The sequence below is a fragment of the Dipodomys merriami genome, unplaced genomic scaffold (assembly GCF_024711535.1).
Source record: "Dipodomys merriami isolate MVZ:Mamm:240054 unplaced genomic scaffold, mDipMer1.0.p SCAF_1, whole genome shotgun sequence".
NCBI classification, from domain to species: domain Eukaryota; kingdom Metazoa; phylum Chordata; class Mammalia; order Rodentia; family Heteromyidae; genus Dipodomys; species Dipodomys merriami.
The window spans coordinates 144,067,314-144,087,807 of NW_027202270.1; the positions used below are offsets into that span (position 1 = coordinate 144,067,314).

At 37.4% G+C, this 20,494-nt stretch overlaps 1 long non-coding RNA gene across 1 annotated transcript in view; it reads left to right on the forward strand.

The window, feature by feature from the left end:
* LOC138808474 (uncharacterized) overlaps positions 1-20,191 on the forward strand; it is a 63,836-nt gene extending 43,645 nt beyond the window's left edge. Inside the window, exons 2-3 of the long non-coding RNA XR_011366471.1 lie at positions 19,644-19,785; positions 20,106-20,191. This is a non-coding gene — a long non-coding RNA (uncharacterized lncRNA). The remainder of the gene's footprint in view (positions 1-19,643; positions 19,786-20,105) is intronic.
* Positions 20,192-20,494: the final 303 nt, after the last annotated feature.

Genomic DNA, 20,494 nt, shown 5'->3' on the forward strand with positions numbered 1-20,494 from the left:
ATTTTTGAAGTATTTGCAATGAAATTCTGCCTGGTTATCAAGGTGTGTTTTTTCCCAAGTCTGTGATGACTACCAAAGATATAGTCTGGAGATGGATTTTATACATGCTAGTAAGGTTGATTGTGAGTAGGGCACTTGTACTCACAAGATTGAATGTTCAAAGGATGACCAACCTGTTTATGCCTGAAATATCACCAATGACAGTAGCTTTGCTCCAGCCTAGACGGATCCATTGGCCTCAAGCTTCCTCTACCCTTCAGTGTCTGTTGACAACCAGGCTCCACAGTTGCTCCCAGGCCCTGTGTAGACATCTAATGCAGGCTGGACCAATAAGATTCTCCTTTCAGAAATTTGTACCATTGGAACTGTAAGACAGAGTGTGGTTTTTTTTTCCAAGGAGAATGGGACCCTAGGAAAAGCCAGTGTGAAAAAAAAGAGAAGGAGAATAGTTTAGGAGAAAAGCAGAACAGAAAACAAAACAAAAAACAAAAAACACTCTGCACCTTCCATCCCCAGTTCAAGGCATGACTCCAGATCCCAGGAGACACACAATGTAGGCTTTATCTTTAATTTTTCCTTTCTTTGATATCAAATGAGCATTTTCATCTTATTAACATAATCGTTATCTATACAAATTATCATGGAAGGCAACAAATACACACAAAGAAGAGAGCAGAGTGTAGAATAACTATTGTCAGATGTGAAATGCTGGTAACTGGGACAAAGATGCAAGCATTTGAAAAAATATTTTTAGTATTTTTACAAATATTTCTTTTTAAAAAAGTGTTATTGTAAAGGTGATATACAGAGGGGTTACAATTACATTAGTTAGGTAATGAGTACATTTCTTTTTCAACAGTGTCACCCCTTCTATGGTTTTCTCCCAAGTTTTCCTTCTTCCCACAAGTTGTATAGTTCATTTTCAACATAGTGTCTAATGAGTATCACTGCTGCATTTGTTCACCCTTTGTTCCTCCATTTCTGTGCTCCCCTTACCTCCCCAAAACAGATGCACTTACAAACAAGACAAAAGGTATAGAAATCAAAAGCAGCTACATGAGACAAAGAAAGAAAAAGCAAAATAACAAAAAGCCTCATTTCCATTTCTTGGAGTTTATTTTGATAAATATCATTTTACATGATCATATGCACATAGTTATTGAGCCTTTGTGATCCTCTCCTAAGAATATCCTCCTTTAGTCTCACTGTGTGAATGTCTAGAGTCCTGTATAATTTATCATGTCCAAGTTTTGTTTTATTTTTTACAATCTAGTGTGTTTGATGAAATGGGCTAAAATAAATCACTTGTTTCTTGCAATCTGAAAGCCTAGGGCAAAACTTCAAATATATCATTCTGGAAGCATTTACAATTTTGTAAATCCAAACACTAATTTAAGTAAGAATAAAAGTCATGAACACTTTTATGCAGCCTGGCTATCTCATTTGATGACAAAATAAGGTAGTATATAACCTTTTTAGCAAAATAAATATTCAAAATGAAACCTAAGGGTGATATTACATGTATACAAAGTAATACTGCATGACACATGACACATTATCAAGAAAAAAGACATTGTAGGGGATTTTCCTTAATTTCACTTCTCTCCTTGCCCCAAATGTGACTATGAGACCAAATCTATTTGTTCGTTTGATTGTTTATTTTTGTGCCAGTACTGTGGTTTACAGTCTGGACCTGGGTGGGAGCTGTCCCTTAGCTTTTTCACTCAAGACTAGCATTCTACCACCAGATCCATGTTTCCACTTCAGAATTGTTGGTTGTTAATTGGAGATAAGAATCTTACAGACATTTCCTGTCTGGGCTGTCTTCACAGTGAAATCCTCAAATTTCAGCCTCCTGAGTAGCTACAATTAAAGATATGAACCAGAACTACCAGCACCCAACTATGACTGAATTTTTATCTATTATTTATGTCATTTTCCTTATAACTTTGCCTATGTATCCTTCAAACATTTAGTTTTTCATACTTTGGAACGTTACATAAGTGAAATAATGTCTCAGACTTCTATGAATTCCTTTTTGACTCACTTTGATGCTTGATCAATTATTTAGTATGTGTACAAATTTATTTCAATTCATTCATTTTCACAGGCATATATTATTCCCTTTTAACAACTATTAATATTATATATTTAAGTCTAAGTTAATATACTAATGATATATATTGATATCAACACTCATACAAATATTATATTTGACATTATTACTTAACTATGCACATATATGTCTATAAATATACAATAGATGTCATCTACCATTGTAATTGCTTTTATTGTATTCCTTTTTTTTAAATTCTAATCTTTTTTTTTTTTAATTGTGCCAGTCTTGGGGCTTGAACTCATGGCTTGGGCCCTATTTTGAAACTCAAGTCTGGCTCTCTATCACTTACGCCACAGCTCCACTTCTAGCTTTTTTGGTGGTTAATTGGAGGAGATAAGAGTTTTCCTGTTTAGGCTAGCCTTGAACTGTGATCCGCAGACATCAGCCTCATGAGTAGCTAGGATTACAGGCACGATCCCCTGGGGCCCTAGCTCTACACATTTTATTATTATGTAAATACATGTCAAATTTTGTAAAGCTTTATCAAATTTTCTGCATCTATCAAATTAATCATGTTTCTCTTCTTTTAGTTTTTATTAAAGCGGTTTAATATAATAAATTACATTTGTAGATTTTTTTAAATATTGAAGCAACTTCACATGTCTGAGATAATCCTTATGCAGTCATAAAAAAGTAGTATATCTTTATATGTTGCTAGATGTGTGTGCTAATATTTTGTTTAGTGTTTCGTATTTTCAGATATGAGATAAATCAGCTTGTGATAGCATTTTCTGCACTGCCCTTCATTTATTTAGGTGTCCCGAGTACCCAAGCCTCAACTATGAGCTGGGGGTTGTTTTATTTTTACCACTTGTGAAAGAATTTGAATATGGTTATAATAACCTGGTCTTTGGCTGTTGGAAGAAACATTCCTGTGAAGTTTCCTATGCCTGATGTTTTCATTTTGGAAAGATAGCTATCTACTAATTCAATTTCTTCCATTTTTATGGTATTATCCACTTGCCTATTTCTTCATAAGTTGGTTTTGGTGGTTTGTATTTCTTTAGTAACTTATCCATCTTGTTGAAATTTTTAATGTTTATTGGCGTAAAGTTATTCATTTCTCTTGTTATCATTTCTCTGCAGAATCTACAGATATCCCTCATTTTCATTTCTAATGTTGTTTATTTAGGTTTTACTTCTTTCTTAACTAATCTCGCCAGAATTTTGTCAGAGTCTGTGTTTTTTTTTTTTTGTTATTGTTTTGGGTTTTTTTTTTTTTTTAGCAACTTTTGGCTTCATTGACTTTTTGTTTTCTATTTTGTTAATTTTCCTCTCTTCTCTATATTTTTTCTTTGCTTTTTTCGAATTTAGTTTGGTTTTCTGTTTCTGACTTATTAATTGTTCATTGTTTTCTGTTATATTTTATTTATATGGCAGTCCTGAGGATGAACTCAGAGCCTTGTGTTTGCTCAGCAGGTGCTCTACCACCTGAGCCAAACCCCTACTCCTTTTTGCTTTTATTTTTCAAATTGGGCTTTGTGTTTTTGCTTGGGCAAGAATCTTGGGCTGGGATCTAGCTATTTAAGTTTACCATATATCTGGGATGACAGACTCCCACCAACATACCCAGTTTATTGACTGGGATGATATACCAATCACTTTTTGCATCAGTTGGTTTAAAACTTTCAATGTTCCATTTTTCTTTCTCAAGTAGCTGGGATTACAGGCATGAGCCACTGTGTCCAGCCATATTTTCTTTATCATCAAAGGTAAGAAATTTAGGTAATATTCATTTTTTGTTTACTTTGTGACCTATACTTTGATTTATGAGTTAGAAGTATTTAAAAATTTTCAACTGTGTGGAGTTGTCCTGAGTAAATTTTGTAGGTATTTATTTATTTATTTATTTATTTATTTATGTTGGTCATGGGTCTTGAACTCTGGGCTTGGGTATTGTCCCGAGCTATTCAGCTCAAGGCTAGTGCTCTACCACTTTGAGCCACAGCATACCTCTTTCAGTTTTCTTGTAGTTAATTGGAAATAAGAGTCTCATGGACCTTCCTGTCTGGACTGGCTTCACACCACAATCCTCAGAGCTCAGCCTCCTGAGTAGCTAGGATTATATTTTTTTGTGGGAAGTGAAATATCTTGTTGGGGATTATCATAGAATATAATTAATTATTCTTAAATGTCTGAAATTTGCATGAAAATCAATTAAGTATACTACATAAAAATTTGCTTCAAGGCTTCTGATGGGGTTTCAAATTTATCATGTACCCTGCATCAATTATTGAGAGGGGCATTAAAAATTATCTAACAGAATGGTAAATCTGTTAAATTTTCTTACAGTTTAGCCTATTTAAATGATTTCAAAGGCACAATAAGATTTAGAATTAATTTTATGTTGTGTTGAAAATTTTAATTATTGAATGACTTTTTCTTTTAATCATAAGAAACCTTTTGATTAGAGTCTATTTTGTTTAATATAACCACATATGTCTTTTTAAAAGGAAGATAGCATTTTACTTGAATTTCCAACAGTTCTGTGATTATGTATCACATCCTAATGTTTTATCAGTTTATCAGTTCCTTGTAAATTGTATTGAGATGACATTTTTAAAAATCTAGACTGCTTTGGTCTACAGTTATTTTTATTACTAATATATTTAGAATTACTTTGGTCACATAGTTCAATCTTCTTTTATCTTTTTGATTTATTTTTTTCTTTCCCTTCCTTCCTTCCTTTGTTCCCTCCCTCCCTCCCTCCCTCCCTCACTTCCTTCCTTCCTTCCTTCCTTCCTTCCTTCCTTCCTTCCTTCCTTCCTTCCTTCCTTCCTTCTTTCCTTCCTTCCTTCCTTCCTTCCTCTTTCCCCCTCCCCTTCTCTTCCATTCTTTCTTTCCCTTCCCTCCCTTCCTTCCTCCTTCCCTTTTCTTTCCATTCCTTTGCTTTCCTTCCCTTCCTCTTTTTTCTCTTCTCCTTATTCCCATTCCATTTTTCTTCGGACTAGGTTAGAGAAAACATTTTTGTCTCTTTGGTTTTTGAGACAGTGTCTCACTATGTCTTCTAGCCTGGCCTTGGACTCACAATCACCCTGCCTCAGTCTCCTGAGTTCTGGGACCACAGATGTGCCCCACTGTACTTGACCAGTTAGAGAACACAACTTTGAACGTTTATTTATCTAATAAATATCATACAAGTAATTTACAATATGAAAACCTGAGCACATAACAAATTATTATAGTCCTGTTCAGTATTAGCATACGTCAGTGTTCCTTAACCTCAGCCATTGTAAGTGGCTGGCTCTGCTGTCCCTGTCCTGTGCACTGAGAAATATTGCACTGTGTTTGGCTTTCATCCACTGCATGCCAACAGCACCAGCCTCCTCCCACTGGTCACAAGCAAAGATGTCCTTTCAGGAGAACTGTTATTCTAGCTGAAGCATGAGAGCTACTTCATGTACTCGTGTGAGTACTTCATAATGTACTTCACTAACAGTACATTTCTTCCCACATTGCCTACCTTCCACACCCCCCATTTTCCTCTTGTCTAAATAGCCAAGATTGTAGAGAAATCTTAGTAGCATATTTGTTTTCCTTTTGTCATGTTTTTGGTAAATCTGAGAAAAGGTGTTTCCTTCCCTTCTGAAAGAATCATGTTCTGGGTATAGAACTCTAACCTGAGAGTTGTTTCAACACATTGGGGGAACTTCCTCAGGTTCAGTGATGTTGTTTCTGTTGAAAACAAATAGGTGTCAGCTCTAATGGTTGCTCATTTTAAGTGATGTGTCCTGCCCTCTCTCTGGCACATTTGTAGAAAACTTTGTTGTTGTTGTTTTTAATATTCTTTTGGGGGGATACTGGAGTTTAAACTCAGGTCCTTGCACTGCCTAGACAGTTGTTCTACAACTTTATTCATGCTTCCAGACTTTCTTCCCCTATTTTTTTTTGTCAGTCATGGGGCTTGAACTATGGGCCTGGGCACTGTCCCTGAGCTCTTCAGTTCAAGGTGAGAGCTCTACCACTTGAGCCACAGCTCCACTTTTGGTTTTCTGATGGTTAATTGGAAATAAGAGCCTCACAGATTTTCCTGCCTGGGCTGGCTTTGAACTTCAATCCTCAGATTTCAGCCTCCTGAGTAGCTAGGATTACAGGTGTGAGTCACTGGTGCCCTCCCTTTTTTTTTTTTTAACTCTTGTCATTTTTTGAGATTAAAATCTGTATCTCCTCTCTTTCTTTCTGTCTCTCCTCTCGTCTGTCTCTGGCTCTGTCTCTCTGTCTCTCTGTTTCTATCTTGTTCCTTCACTCTCTTTGCCCACGTGCCCACCTGCACTACAATCTTCCTATTTACACCTCCCACCTTCACTGGGATGACATGTGAATACTATTACGTCCAGCTCTTTCTGTTGAGATGGAATCTCATGAATACCCTCCTGATATCAGTTTTCTGTGCTCCCTTGTAGCCAGGATGCCAGGTAGGTACCACTGTGACCAGCTCTTGGATGAGATGGGATCTTGAGGATTTTTGCCTGACCTGGCTTTGAACCTCCTCATCAATATCACCTGATTGACTGGGATTATAGTTGTGAGCCCCTGCTGCCTGACTTGTGTTTTATATTCTCAAGTATCATGATTGCATGTCTTAGAATCTGTCGATCTAATATTTCTTGTAACTTTTTTTTCCTAACTCTATCAGTCTGGGAATTGGTATCTTACAATTCTGGAAAATTCTCAGTTGTTATCTCTTTGTTTCTTCCCCATATATAATTTTTCTAAGAAAAAAGTTTATCACATGGGAGAACATTATTATTTTTTAAAAAGAATTTTTACTTATTTCTGTCATCTTCTTGTTCTGTATTTTCTTAGATTTATTTTTCATCTTCATTATTATTGTCTATATTGAAAATTATGTTCTTTCACCTTGAATTGAAATTTTTACTTGTTGGGGCAAACCAATAATGTTCTTTATTGTTTAAGGCACTTTGATTTAGGTGTGCTTTTTTGGCAATTAAATACATTCCAAAATAGTTGCATACCTTGTATAATGATGATCAAAATCCAGTTAATAAAAATGATACCTCAGTCTCTCTATATCCATTTCTACTCAGGCCATATTTAGATTTCCCAGAACTTAGTCATCATTGAACCCTTTGAGATTTTGCTTTTGTTTTTTTCCTCCCATTTTGATTTGTTCCATTTGTTTCTTTTTTTAAATAAATTTTTTATTGTGAAAATACTGTACAGAGGGGTTACAGTTACATGAGCAAGGTAATGAGTACATTTCTTAACAAGCATTGTTGCCTCCTCCTTTGTTTTTCCCCTACCATCCCTTCCCTCCCTCCTCCTCAACTACACTTCTCCCCACCTAAATTGTTTTTTTTATTGTGAAAATACTGTACAGAGGGGTTACAATTACATGAGCAAGATAATGAGTACATCCCCCCACCTAAATTGTAAAGTTCATTTTCAACATAGTGTCTTGTACATCTCATTGTTGCAATGGGTTAATCTGTATCCCTATTTAAGCATTTTGTTTTTTACCTTCCCCTTCCCAAATTATACCAACATCAAATACAGTGAAAACAGGGGTTATACTGTGGGGGAGGGACATACAAAGCAACAAAAATCACATGGTACCTTATAAATACATTAGAAACAATAGCAAGCAAGAAAAAAAACACTTGTGTCCCTATCTTGGGGTTCATTCGCTTAACTTCATCTTATCTGATCTTTTCAGCTTGTCATAGACATATACTAGTTATTGCAAATAAGGGAAACCATGTAACCTATGTTTCTTTGGGCCTGGCTTACTTCACTTAATATAATTTTTTCCAAGTTTTTCCATTTCCTAACAAATGGGGTGGTGTCATTCTTTCTGATGGAGGCATAGAATTCATATATATATATATATATATATATATATCACATTATCTTGATCCATTCATCAACTAAGGAGCATCTGGGTTGGTTCCATATCTTAACTATGGCAAATAATGCTGCAATAAACATAGTTGTGCTGGTAGCTTTAGTATGGTCTTGTTTGTGATCATTTGTTTCTTTTTATATGTGACTGAAGTTTTGAAATTATTTCTTCATTTTTGTCATTGTGACCTTTTCTATTTTGAACTCCTTTGGAAAATTATCTTTAAGTAGTTGTCTAAAGGAGTTACCATTAAACAAATCAGTTTATGAATACATGCTTGTTGATCAATGTCCTCCCTTTCATCATTCCTCTCCATCCCTTCCCTAAAAGTTATATTATAGTTCATTTTTCCACATAATGCCTAGTGAGTATCATTGTTGAATTACTAAACAAACATATGTCTCAGGGATTTTGTGATGGTTACTAGGTTTGAAATCTCTATGAGTTTGATTTGGTGTCAGTTGTATTTGTAACATTTCTTCCTTATTTAACTCTTCTTTATACATTTATATCTTAAAGCTTTTCTAATTTTTTAAAAATAATAAAAATAGTTCTCATAGTATTTGATTTGCTAATAAGTCAGATCTTCATCCCAAAAAGGAGCATCCTATGAGTGCTCCCCAAGTTTAATTGACCATGGAACCTTTTCCCCTCAAGAAACACCAATTGGTATCTTGGGAATTAGTTGTGTTTTATGGATGCCAGATTCAGAATAAATATGCTAGAGCATACTACTTCTAAAGATGAGGCAAACCCAAGGTCCACTCTTTCTGTAGTGTGTCATCAAGTTACAAAGTGCTTTGAACTCAGCAAGTTTAAAAAGGGAGGTGGTGTTCATGTGATTTATACTTTAACATGTCTTTTCATGTTCCTGGATATTCCCAGTACTTTCATTTATTGGGTACATGCCTCTTCTGCCTCATTCTGGGATTGGGAGAAGGTTGGAATGTTTGAACATAGCGAAATCAATGAGATATAAATTCTTCATGTTGAAAATATAGCTATCTCATGACCCCTGTCTTGTTTCTAAAGTACATTGTAAGTAGCATATAGACAGTGATAGGAATGGGGCCAAGGAAGGCATCCATTGGTTAACAGTTGAAATGCCATAGGGAATTGCTACTTGCCTATTGGTAGAACATTTTTATAGTGGATAATCCTCGTAGTTTTATAATGGCAGTGAACATAAGAAGACTTTGACTAGTTTTTCTCTTTTCAAAAAATTATCTTTAAGTTATTGTAAAATGGGGGTTCAATGCAGCATCTCCATTTATGAGTCTAATGCATCTTGATAAATGCCAACCCTTTCATCATTCTCTCACATAAATTAAGCCTACCCACCCTCCCCAAGTTTAATTAGTTTTTCTTAATGTATAAATATGAGGCAGATTCCTATTCTTTTTTATTTTGCAATAAGAATGCTTTATTTGGCAGTCTCTCTCTCGCTCTCTCTCTCTCTCTCTCTCTCTCTCTCTGTCTCTCTCTCTCTCTCTCTCTCTCTCTCTCTCTCTCTCTCTATATATATATATATATATATATATATATATATATATATATAAAGAATGTGTAAATAAAACAGTTGATTTGACCTGGGAAGCTTCAATTCCAATTCAGCGTACTTTCACTATTTATAAAAAGCAGTAAAAATGTTGGCCTTTAGAAACTGATATTCCCTGGGTGTGCAAGTGTGCTAACATTTTTTTTCTTTTGTTATTATTACTCTTAAAAAAAACCGTAGCAAATCCTAATAGTAAACCTCCAAAATAAGAGCTGGTGTAATGTCTGTTCACATTTTTTTTAAGAAACAAATTATTTTAAGATGGCTTTTAAAAGATCATGGCCCTCAGATGGTGACTGGTGCAGACGAGTTGATGTGCAACTACAGTCCTGCTTGAGGCTCATAAATCTTGTATGCTTGGGAGTAAGTGTAGACACTCTGAAATGAATTTAGAGGTGAATGTGGCTGTGTTTCTGGGCACAGGCTGGGTGGGGGGAATGCTGTGATCATGTGTCAAAAAAATTCTAATCATCTGTTCTTATAATGAATGGGTTAGTTCCTCCTTTCTGCCAATTGAACATGAGTGTATGAAAACTTTGAAGTACGGGAGGCAACAGCAAAGCAAACAATAAACTGTGCATGTGAGACCAGCCCGATGCTCGTGATTAAGAGATGAGGGCCCACGGGTCAGCTCCCCATAGGTACGAACAGATGTTTGTACTGTTTCACAGCTGCTAAGTATGATATAAATCCAAAGAATTTTTCTTGTTTTTATAAAGGAAAAAAAAATACCCAGACAGCAAATTTTTGGTCATTCAGATACTCTTACCAAATGACATCTGGTTTCTGTACTGCTTATTTAAGCAATCCTTAAAAAAAATGTTTGCCAAAGGGAGTAACTCTAAACTTTCAGTCCTTTACCATACATAACAGTACAGTTTAAATTACAGGGTAGCATGCAGAGTTTATTATAAGCAATGGCATTCTTTATTTCTTAACTAGCAAGTTTTACTTTTTAAGAAAATGGGTTAGATATTATATAATTGGTTAAAGGGAAATCTGTGATGAAGTTCCATGTATGATATTCCAGGATTCCTATCCCCAGGATGGCAGAGAAAATGAATTAATTGCTTCCACATGTGAGGAGGGGTGGTGGGTAAAACCAAATGGTTACAGTTCCCTCAAAGAAAATGGCAGCGATCTGGCAAGAGAAGATTTTGAGTTACATCAGGGTGAGAAAGCATACTAAGCATCAAGGAGGCCATGGCAGGTTGAAGATGACGACAGAAATGAATATTAAGGATAAATCTCACTAAATCGCTTGAGAAGAACCAGAGGTTTGCTCTCTTTACATTGTTATGACTTCAAGTTTATTACACAACAGTTCTATGTGTTCAATAGCAGATAGGTTTGTATTGGTTATCCCTGACCTCAAAGGTATCTGCTTTGAGGTTTATGCCTGCCTATAATCCTAGCTACTCCATTGTCTGAGAATCCAGGTTTGGAGTCAGCCCCAGCAGATAAATCCAGAAGACTCTTACCTCCAATTAACTACTGAGCTGAGCTACTGGTTGTACCTTCTGCATGCCTCTGCCTCCCTTCATGGCCAACACTGACCTCCCCTGGCCTTAGCCCTTTTAGTCAGTGTGTCTTGCAGAGAATAGCATTGAAACCGAAAATGTAATCATTCCATTAACAAATCTGGCAATTAGCAGCTTTTTGTTTTTGGAGCTTTCCACACTTATTTGGCTCGATACTACAATTCCAGCCCAAGCTTAATAAAGAGGAATAAGCAGTCTGACAAGTCTAGTGTTCTTAGAGATTCCTTACCCAAGGGACGCCTTAGGGCTGTATAGTATTCACAAACCTGTGCAATGTGAGTTGCCCTGATTGGAATATATACCACATGAATTTTGCTTTGGCTCATTTTAAAAGCACTTTGTTCATTTGTGGGAGACTGTGAGGCTTTTGACATTATACGATAAAGGGTCTATCAGAGCTAAGCGTGTAAGAGGATAGTGATTGTGTTTTTCCTGTGGTTTCATTTTGCCACAGTTGGATATGAGTTTAGTCCTGGCGTATGTAACAATTTTCAGTCTCTACATTAGTTCATTTGCTGTTTGTTCTCAATTCCATGAGCATCTGGCACTCCTGTATTTACAGACTTAGAGAAACTTCATATGGCAAGCTTTTCTCATACATAGACACCATCTGTGGCTGGAGGCCTAAGGTGCAGGCTCATCAAGGGGCTTTGGGAATCATGCTGTCCATTTACCTCTTCAGTCTACACTCAGTTATACACAGCTAGATCTCCCCAGAGCCCCAGTGCCAAGTTCTCCTTATCACCGTTTCCTATTGATGTTAAAAAAATGAAATATCCAAAGGAAATATGAAGCTCCTCATCCCCTGAGAACCAGGATATTTAGTTTGTGCAAAGCTCTGAACCTTAAAATGGATTTAATCAGCCCAATTCACATCATAAATATTGTATTGCAAGGACACACATGGGCTGGAACAGATAGGGAGATTGCATTTTAACTTTTCAGTTTGTAACATGATGCCTTATGGACCATAGGTGGTTTTTTGGTTGCTTTGTTTTGTTTGTTTGTTTGCTTGTTCTGTTTTTGGTCACTCCAAGGACTTCATGCCCAGAGAAATTCTTGAGAGATTTGCAGGAAGTAAGTTCATGTTCAAGGAGCAGCTTCTTCTCTTTTATCAAAGATACCACAGCTCACCTCTAGAATTTTACTAACCGCTTTCCTGTTTCCATTCTCCAGGTCTATTTTTTTTTAATTTAATTTAATTTTATTTTATTTGTGAACATACTGTACAGAGGAGTTACAATTACATGGGCAGGATAATGCGTACATTTCTTACCAAGCATTGCAGCCTCCTCCTTTGTTTACCCTTCACATCCCTTCCCAGCCTCCCCCCTCCCCCCCATCCCAATCCTTCTCCTTCCCCCCCGCCCCCCCCCCATGTTGTAAAGCTCGTTTTGGACATGACAACTTGTACTTCTCATTGTTGCAACAGGTCCATTTTTAAATTTTTGTTTTTGTCCCCTGCTCATCTATCCTAATCCTTCTGACATCTCTCTTCTCTCTCTGTCTTTCTCTCTCTTCTCCTTTCCTCCATCCCTCCTTCCCCTCTTCCTTTCTTCCTTTCTCTACTCTCCTTCCTTCTTACCTAACTCCCTCTCTCCTTCCTTTCTTCTTTTCTTTCTTCCCGCTTTCTTTCTCTCTCTCTCTTTCCATCTTTCTTTCTTTCTCTCTTTCTTTCTTTCACTTCATAGTTTCTCCTTCCTCTGTCCCTTCTCCCTCTTCCTTTCTTGCTTGCTTCCTTGCTTGCTTCCTTGCTTGCTTCCTTCTTTCCTTCCTTCTTTCCTTCCTTCCTTCCTTCTTTCCTTCCTTCCTTCCTTCCTTCCTTCCTTCCTTCCTTCCTTCCTTCCTTCCTTCCTCCCTCTCTCCCTCCCTCCCTCCCTCTCTCCCTCCCTCTCCCTCCCTCCCTCCCTTCCTTCCTTCCTTCCTTCCTTCCTTCCTTCCTTCCTTCCTTCCTTCCTTCCTTCCTTCCTTCCTTCCCCTGTCCCTTCCTCCTTCCCTCCCTCCCTTCCTCCTTCTCACCCTTCCTTTTCCTCCCTCTCTTCTTTTCCAAACAGACTATTGTCATACAGTGATTTCTGACTGAAGCTCATCTAAATATAGGAGGTTAACTGAGGTTAAAAGTACTTTGAAAAGCAGAAAAGGTCAGATAAGGTGATGTTAGGGAAATGAACCCTAAGATATGTATTCAAATGTTTTTTTCTTTCATGCAATTGTTTCTAACACATTTATAAGATTATTTCTTTGTTGCTTTGTGTGTCCCTCCCCCACAGTATAACCCCTGCTTTCACTTATTTGATGTTATAATTTGTGGAGGGGAAGGGAAAAAACAAATCGTTTAAATAGGGATACAGGTGGACCCATTGCAACAATGAGACGTACAAGTCATTATGTTGAAAACGAACTTTACAACTTTGGTGGGGGGGGGGGAGGAGGGTTGGGTGGGAGGGTGGGGAAGAATGGAATGGGAAGGGGAAACAAAGGAGGAGGCTACAATGCTTAATAAGAAATGTACTCATTATCTTGCCCATGTAATTGTAACCCCTCTGTACAGTATTTTCACAATTAAAAAAAAAAGTACTTTGAAATTTAGCTCTTTTTATTTTGAAGTAATTAGAGATCCACACACACTTGTACAAGTGACATGGAGACCTCAAGTACACTTAATCTAGTTTCTCCACTAGAAGCATACTATCACCTCTAGAACCTTGACATCAATACCGACAAGAAGTAGAACATTTCCATCAACCCCCAGACCCTCACTTTGCCTTTTTACAAACTATAATCACAACCTTTCCAACCCAACTCCCACCTTAATGGTTGGCTGCTACTTACACTTTCTATAATTGTGTTCTTTCAAGAACACTGTATCAATGGAATCTTGTGGTATGTAACTTTTGGGGATTGGCTTAGTCTTCATTCATCATAGTTCTCTGAATAGTTGTCCAATTTGCTTCATGGACTTTTGTGGGGTATAGAGTGGATGTACAGAAGTTTGTCTAATTACTTGCCTGTTGAGGAACATTAGATTTTGGGTATAATGAGTGATGTACAATGTTTTCTGTATATATAAATGATCATTTCTCCAGGACAAATACTCAAGAATCCAATTGCCAGGTTATATGGCAGTTGCATATTTAGTTGTTAATGAACTGCTAGCTATTTCCTAGAGTGGTTGAACCTTTGTCCATGCTCTAAATAGTGTATCAGTTATGTAATATATTTTGGTATTGTGACAATTTCTTACATCCTTCATTCTGATGTGTAATGATATTTCATTGTGATTGTAATTTACTTTTCCAATGAAGCCAAGTGTCTTTTCACATGTTTATTCATGTGCTTTGATAAAATGTCTAATAATATCTTTTTAACAATTTTTATATTTATTTTACTATTGCTTTTTATAAGCATTCAATTTAATTGTCAAAAAAGAATTTAAGATTCATGCCTTAATTCATAGCTACTCAGTTGTCTGAAAACCCAGGTTTGGAGTCAGCCCCATCAGATAAATCCAGAAGACTCTTACTTACAATTAATTAATAAAAAAAATTAGAAGTGACTGGGTACTGGTGGCTCACACCTCTAATCCTAGCTACTTACAAGGCTAAGATCTGAGAACTGTTTCAAAGCCAGCCTGCACAAGAAAGTTCATGACAGTCTTATCTTCAATTAACTACCCAAAAAACCTGGAAGTGGTGGTTCTAGTACTAGCGTGCTAGCCTTGTTTGAGCAAAAAAAAAAAAAAAAAAAGGCTCAGGGACAGAGCATAGGCCCTGAGTTCAAGCCCCAACACTGACACACACACACACACACACACACACACAAAAGCAGGGAAAAAAACCCACAAGTGGAGGTGTGGCTCAAGTAGTAGAGCACTAGCCAAGAATAAAATAGCTGAGCAAGAATACAAGGCCCAATTTACCTAAATGATCACAAATAAGGCTATACTAAAGCTACCAGCATTTATCGTAGCATTATTTACCATAGCTAAGATATGGAACCAACCCAGATGCCCCTCAGTAGATGAATGGATCAAGAAAATGTGATATATATATATATATATATATATATATATTTATGTATATATATATGTATATATAAAATGGAATTCTATGCCTCCATCAGAAAAGAATGACATCGCCCCATTTGTTAGGAAATGGAAAGACTTGGAAAAAATTATATTAAGTGAAGTAAGCCAGGCCCAAAGAAACATAGGTCCCATGGTTTCCTATATTTGCAATAACTAGTATCTGTCTAGGACAAGCAGAAAAGGTCAGAAGCTATGTATAGATGATGATATAAGATGATGCTAAGTGAAATGAACCCTAAAATAGGGACACAAGTATTTTTTAATCTTTCTTGCTGTTGTTTTTAATGTACTATGTGATTTTTTTGTTTCTTTTGTATGTTCTTCCCCCATGATATAACCCCTGTTTCCACTGTATCTGATTCCGGTGACCTGCATTTTGTACATACAGTTTTCTAATTTGTGGAGGGGAAGGGAAATAACAAAATGCTTAAATAAGGATACAGGTTGATCCATTGTAACAATGAGATGTACAAGACACTATGTTGAAAACAAACTTTACAACTTCGGTGGTGGGGCGGGGGGAAGGAAAAGTTGGGGAAGAGGGGAGGGAAGGGATGGTAGGGGAAAAACAAAGGAGGAGGTAATAATGCTCAATAGGAAATGTACTCATTACCTTATCATGTAACTGTAACCCCTCTGTACAGTATCTTTACAACAAAAATATGTACAAAAAAAGAATACAAGGCCCAGAGTTCAACCCAAGTATGTACACACACACACACACAAACTTGAGGTTTACACAGCTCTTAAGAAATACAGTCTGGGTTTGAATTCAGGTCTTCAGGGCTTTATGTGTGTTTTTTCTCTAATCTCTTTTGACCATCCTTCAATATTTTGCCTCCTGATCTGCACAAGTGAACTCTTCTGCATTATTTCCTTGTGACTGATGAGTTCCAGTAACTTCTATTGCTACAGTTAAATTAGGGGATTGCTTATACATGCACAGGTGGCAACCAAGCTCATTGTGTCCAAAATCAGATACTGTGTTTTCCATCTAATGAAAAAACCTTTTTATTCCTCACCTCATTTGTGATGACAAAACTACCATTCTGTCTGTCATGAATCAAAAATACTTTTTTCTTTCCTTGATTACTAAAACAGGCCAACCATTGATATACAAAACTCTTAGTATGTCTATCAGGCTTATCATAAAATGATATTTTTCTTAGTTTTTTAGTCCCAGTCTCCTTCTATATTTATATAAAAGATGAATAATATTTATATACATAATATGTATGATATATTTCCACTATATTCTTTGGTTTCTCTTTGACTTCTCAAGCTGTTCTTATGTGTGTGTGTGTGTGTGTGTGTGTGTGTGTGTGTGTGTGTGTGTGTGTATCTGTGCTTATATATGTGTGAGTGTGAGTATGTATTGGGGCTGGGGTTTGAACTCAGGGCCTCATGCTTTTACTTGGCTTTTTTGCTCAAGGCTGGTGCTCTACCACTTGAACCACACTTCTAGTTCCAGCTTTTTTTTCTAGTTAATTGGATATAACAGTCTCTCAATTTGTCTGCCTAGGCTGGCTTGATCCCCAGTTCTCAGCCTTCTGAGTAGCTAGGATTATAGGTAGAAGCCTCCAGGACTCAGCTATTTATCTACTTTCTGATACTATATTTCAAGGCCCATTTCAATGGCAACCTCTTCTAAAAGCTTTTACTGATTCTTCTTGTGGAGGCTATCTTTTATTCCACCAAAGACAACTGTTGCAAGACACCCATCTTGCTTTTTAGTTGTATAATGATCTTGAATGAAAAATATCATTTATTCTTGTCTTCTTTGCAATAATGACAAAGTATCCTGTTTCTAGTAAGTCTTTATTGTTTACAGATTTGGATTTTGTAAATGAATCTTCCAAGATTAGGACTTCTAGTAAGATTTGTTCTAAGTTGTATGGCTCTGGCTCACTAGTTATGCTATTACTGTATTTTGATTGAGGTGGATAAAACATATCATATCACAACAGAATACAACCGCCCTCCATTAAAAGCTCTTCTCTTACTTGCCACTGGAATGACAAAGGTAGGTAGCTTAAATTTCAAAAGTTGTTTTTCTGAGCATAGGTTTTGTCACAAATTAAATTCCATAAGGATGTTTCTTATGGGGGATAAAGGATGAAGCATGTTTTTTGAAATGTTCTGGAGTATGTCTATTTTGAAGATGTTATGTCTTATAGAGTACACAGTCATTTTTTGGGGGAAAATCCCTTTTAAAAACGAAGTGTTCTGGTACTTTATAAATTATAAAATCGATTGAAATGTGTTGAGTAATACTTTTATAAGTTTTTAGCTGTATTCCTTTAGACTGTAAATTTTCAATCATAAATAAAGAGTGTAAGATTAGGTCTCTGTGGGTTCTGAGGAGAGGAACTTGGCTGTGGGAACATCTCAGGGCCAGAGCACTCTGGGTGCTGGTTTTCTGTAATGTTCTATTCACAGGATGATTTTTCTTGGAGAGCACAAGAATGTGGATTTATAGCCCGTATAATTTAGTAATTACATCCAATAAATGAAAATGACATCATGTCACTTGGACCTGGCAGACATTGCAGATATTGACACTGCAGAAAGATGCCAGGGGAGAATGCTCATGGTGAAAATTAGGGTCACTACTCATTCATTGTTGTGCCTGGGGACTAGATGACAGTGTCACGAATGTAACTAATCCCCAGCCATGGAAACGAGCAATACCTTTCTGTGCCCAGCATATATTAAACACCAACATCCCAGCAATAAATTCTATAGTGCAGAGCTAGCCTTTGCTCGTTTGTTTTCACTCTCTATTCTCTTCACGTCCAAATATGCCCTCATTCTCCCTCTCTTATGATTTACTGCCACTAATTCCATGTGAGGAGAGGAGGTGGTAAAGCATTCAGTAAGAAGGACAGGTTTCGAGTTAGACAGATCACTTTAAGCCTGGCTCTACAGTTTTCTAATGATATCCTCTTGAGCAAACCATGGGGCTTCATTCCATCTTTCTCATATGTAACATGGGGATAATAGTCACATCTATTTTCCAGATTTGTGGGCTTCTATGAAATGATACAGTGCCCAATAAGCCACAGCTGCAGTTATTATGATGATAATTTTTTACATTTATAACTATATGTACTTTGGAGCTAGAAGTCATTGGTTTTGCTGGACCTGGGTGACTCTTGGTTGTAACTGTGGCTACTTAGAAGACTGAGATCTGAAATTTGAAGATCTTGGTTTGAAGTCAGCCTAAGTAGGAAAGTCTATGAGACCTGTATCTCCAATTTACCACCGAAAAAGCCAGAATTGGAGCTGTGGCTCAAGTGGCAGAACACCAGCCTTGAGCAAAAAAGCAAAGGGACAGTGCCAGGCCCTGAGTTTAAGCCCCAGAACAGGTGCGTGTACACACACACACACAAACACATACACGAGAAAAGAAAGTCATTGGTTTGACCTTTAAGTCAACCAGATATATTAGAATGTTCCAGAAATCAGAAAGAATGTGAACACCTACCAGAATGCATTCAGACAGCATCCATAGTGAGTAGAGTCCATCTCCAAACTAACCAGCAAATCGTTGGGCTGGAAGTGTGGCTGATGTGGTAGAGTACCAACTGAGCAAGAAAGTCAAGCAAGCAAGAAGCCCTGGATTCAAACCCTCAGTGCTGTCCAAACAAACAAACAAACAAACAAACAAACAAAAACCCTCAAAGAGCAACTTACTGATATTCTGTTAGGAGCTTTTTATGCTTTTATCTGAAGCCAAATATGTGTTGCCTAGTTCAGTCTATCATGAGAAAAAAATCCATCACACTTTTCTCAAGTAACTTTGAGGACCGCATGTGGTTTTGCATATATTCAGGGACCAAAGTTAGGAAGTTAGGGTTCCCCACTAGGCTTGTATCTTTGCAAAGAGGTGGGAGGAGCCCTAGCTATTAAAAACTGAAGCCAGTGAGGAACAGGTCTAGATGCTCTCCAGGAAGATACCTGGAGTGTCTGCTGCTAACCTTTTCAGCAATATGTGGCCTCTGGCCAGACTTCTGGTCCCCTGGGGGCCAGAGCATCATGATCAAGGTGGGATGGATGTTCTCTATATTGTTACCTGTCTCACAGTGTAGAGTTGAAGGAGCTAGTACAGCATTCACTAGCCTGTTGGCAGATGTGCACCTAGCTGGAGCATTATTGCAATATAGTATTAGAATGAATCTCCTTCATCTGTTTGTATTTTGCTAGCCCCCTACACCAGGCACCACAAAATAAATATATTAGTTACATGTCCCTCTCTCTAACGCTAAAGAGAAGCACTTGGGGAAAAAGAGGGGAAAATTACATTTGCAGTGGTGTAGGGTGGAGGAGGTAAAGCAAACCAGGGAACAATTATAATCTTGAAACTTGTGCAGTTGGAATAACAATAAAAAAGAACAGAGATGACTATAAAATAGTCTGTTCTTGGCATTGCTTAATTGGCTTATTTGTTTTGCTGTCTCCAAATCTGTCTTTAGTGACACCTACTGATAAGAGCCAATCGGAACCGTGGCTGAATTCCTTCGGGCTGGACCTGCCAACAAACTGTTCAGCCCTCCAGATGTTGCTGCTTTGTGAGAAATGAGGACTCAATAAACTAGGCTCACCCTTCCTCTTGGGGTGAGTACAAAGACAGTCCAATATGGAAAATCACTGCTCAGCACCGTGAACAATGCAATCAAACAAGGGGTTGGGCTCCATCTTATTTGTCTTGGTGGACCAGACAGCCATGGAACCTAATGCAAGAATTTTAGCTGGCAAGGGTTCAAGATATGACTATACATTACAATTGCTCCACAAAAGGAGGCCCTTTTTAGCTGGGCAAAAAGCCCAAAAGTGGGCTTAAACAACTAACAACCGGAACTCATAAAGGGGGTTAAAGATGCATCACACATGATTTCATTACGTTGAACCTTTTCTCCACCTTTTGTGTTTTCCAGATGCCATTCTTTTCTGTTATGTAACCGATCGGAAGGATGCTGTTGTGAACATGCCGCTAGCACATCCAAGCACCAATGAATAATATCCACTGAGCACTTGCCGTTCTGGGAATAAACAAAATGAGCTCAAGTGAATCAGTTCTTGTCCTCTGGACCACAATGTCCCAATCTTTCTTAGTACAGGACACACTTGTGACCTTGCTTTGAAAAAAAAGTTAGAGACCGTGTCACTGTTCTTTTCTCCGGAGCTAGTCTGTCATCTAGATGTCTGTCTATCCAAACCTCTTTCCCTGTCCCCCTACCCCTTTTTTTTTCTTGGTCATGGGGCTTGAACTCTGGGCCTGGGCACTGTCCCTCAGCTCTTCAGTTCAAGGCTAGCACTCTACCAC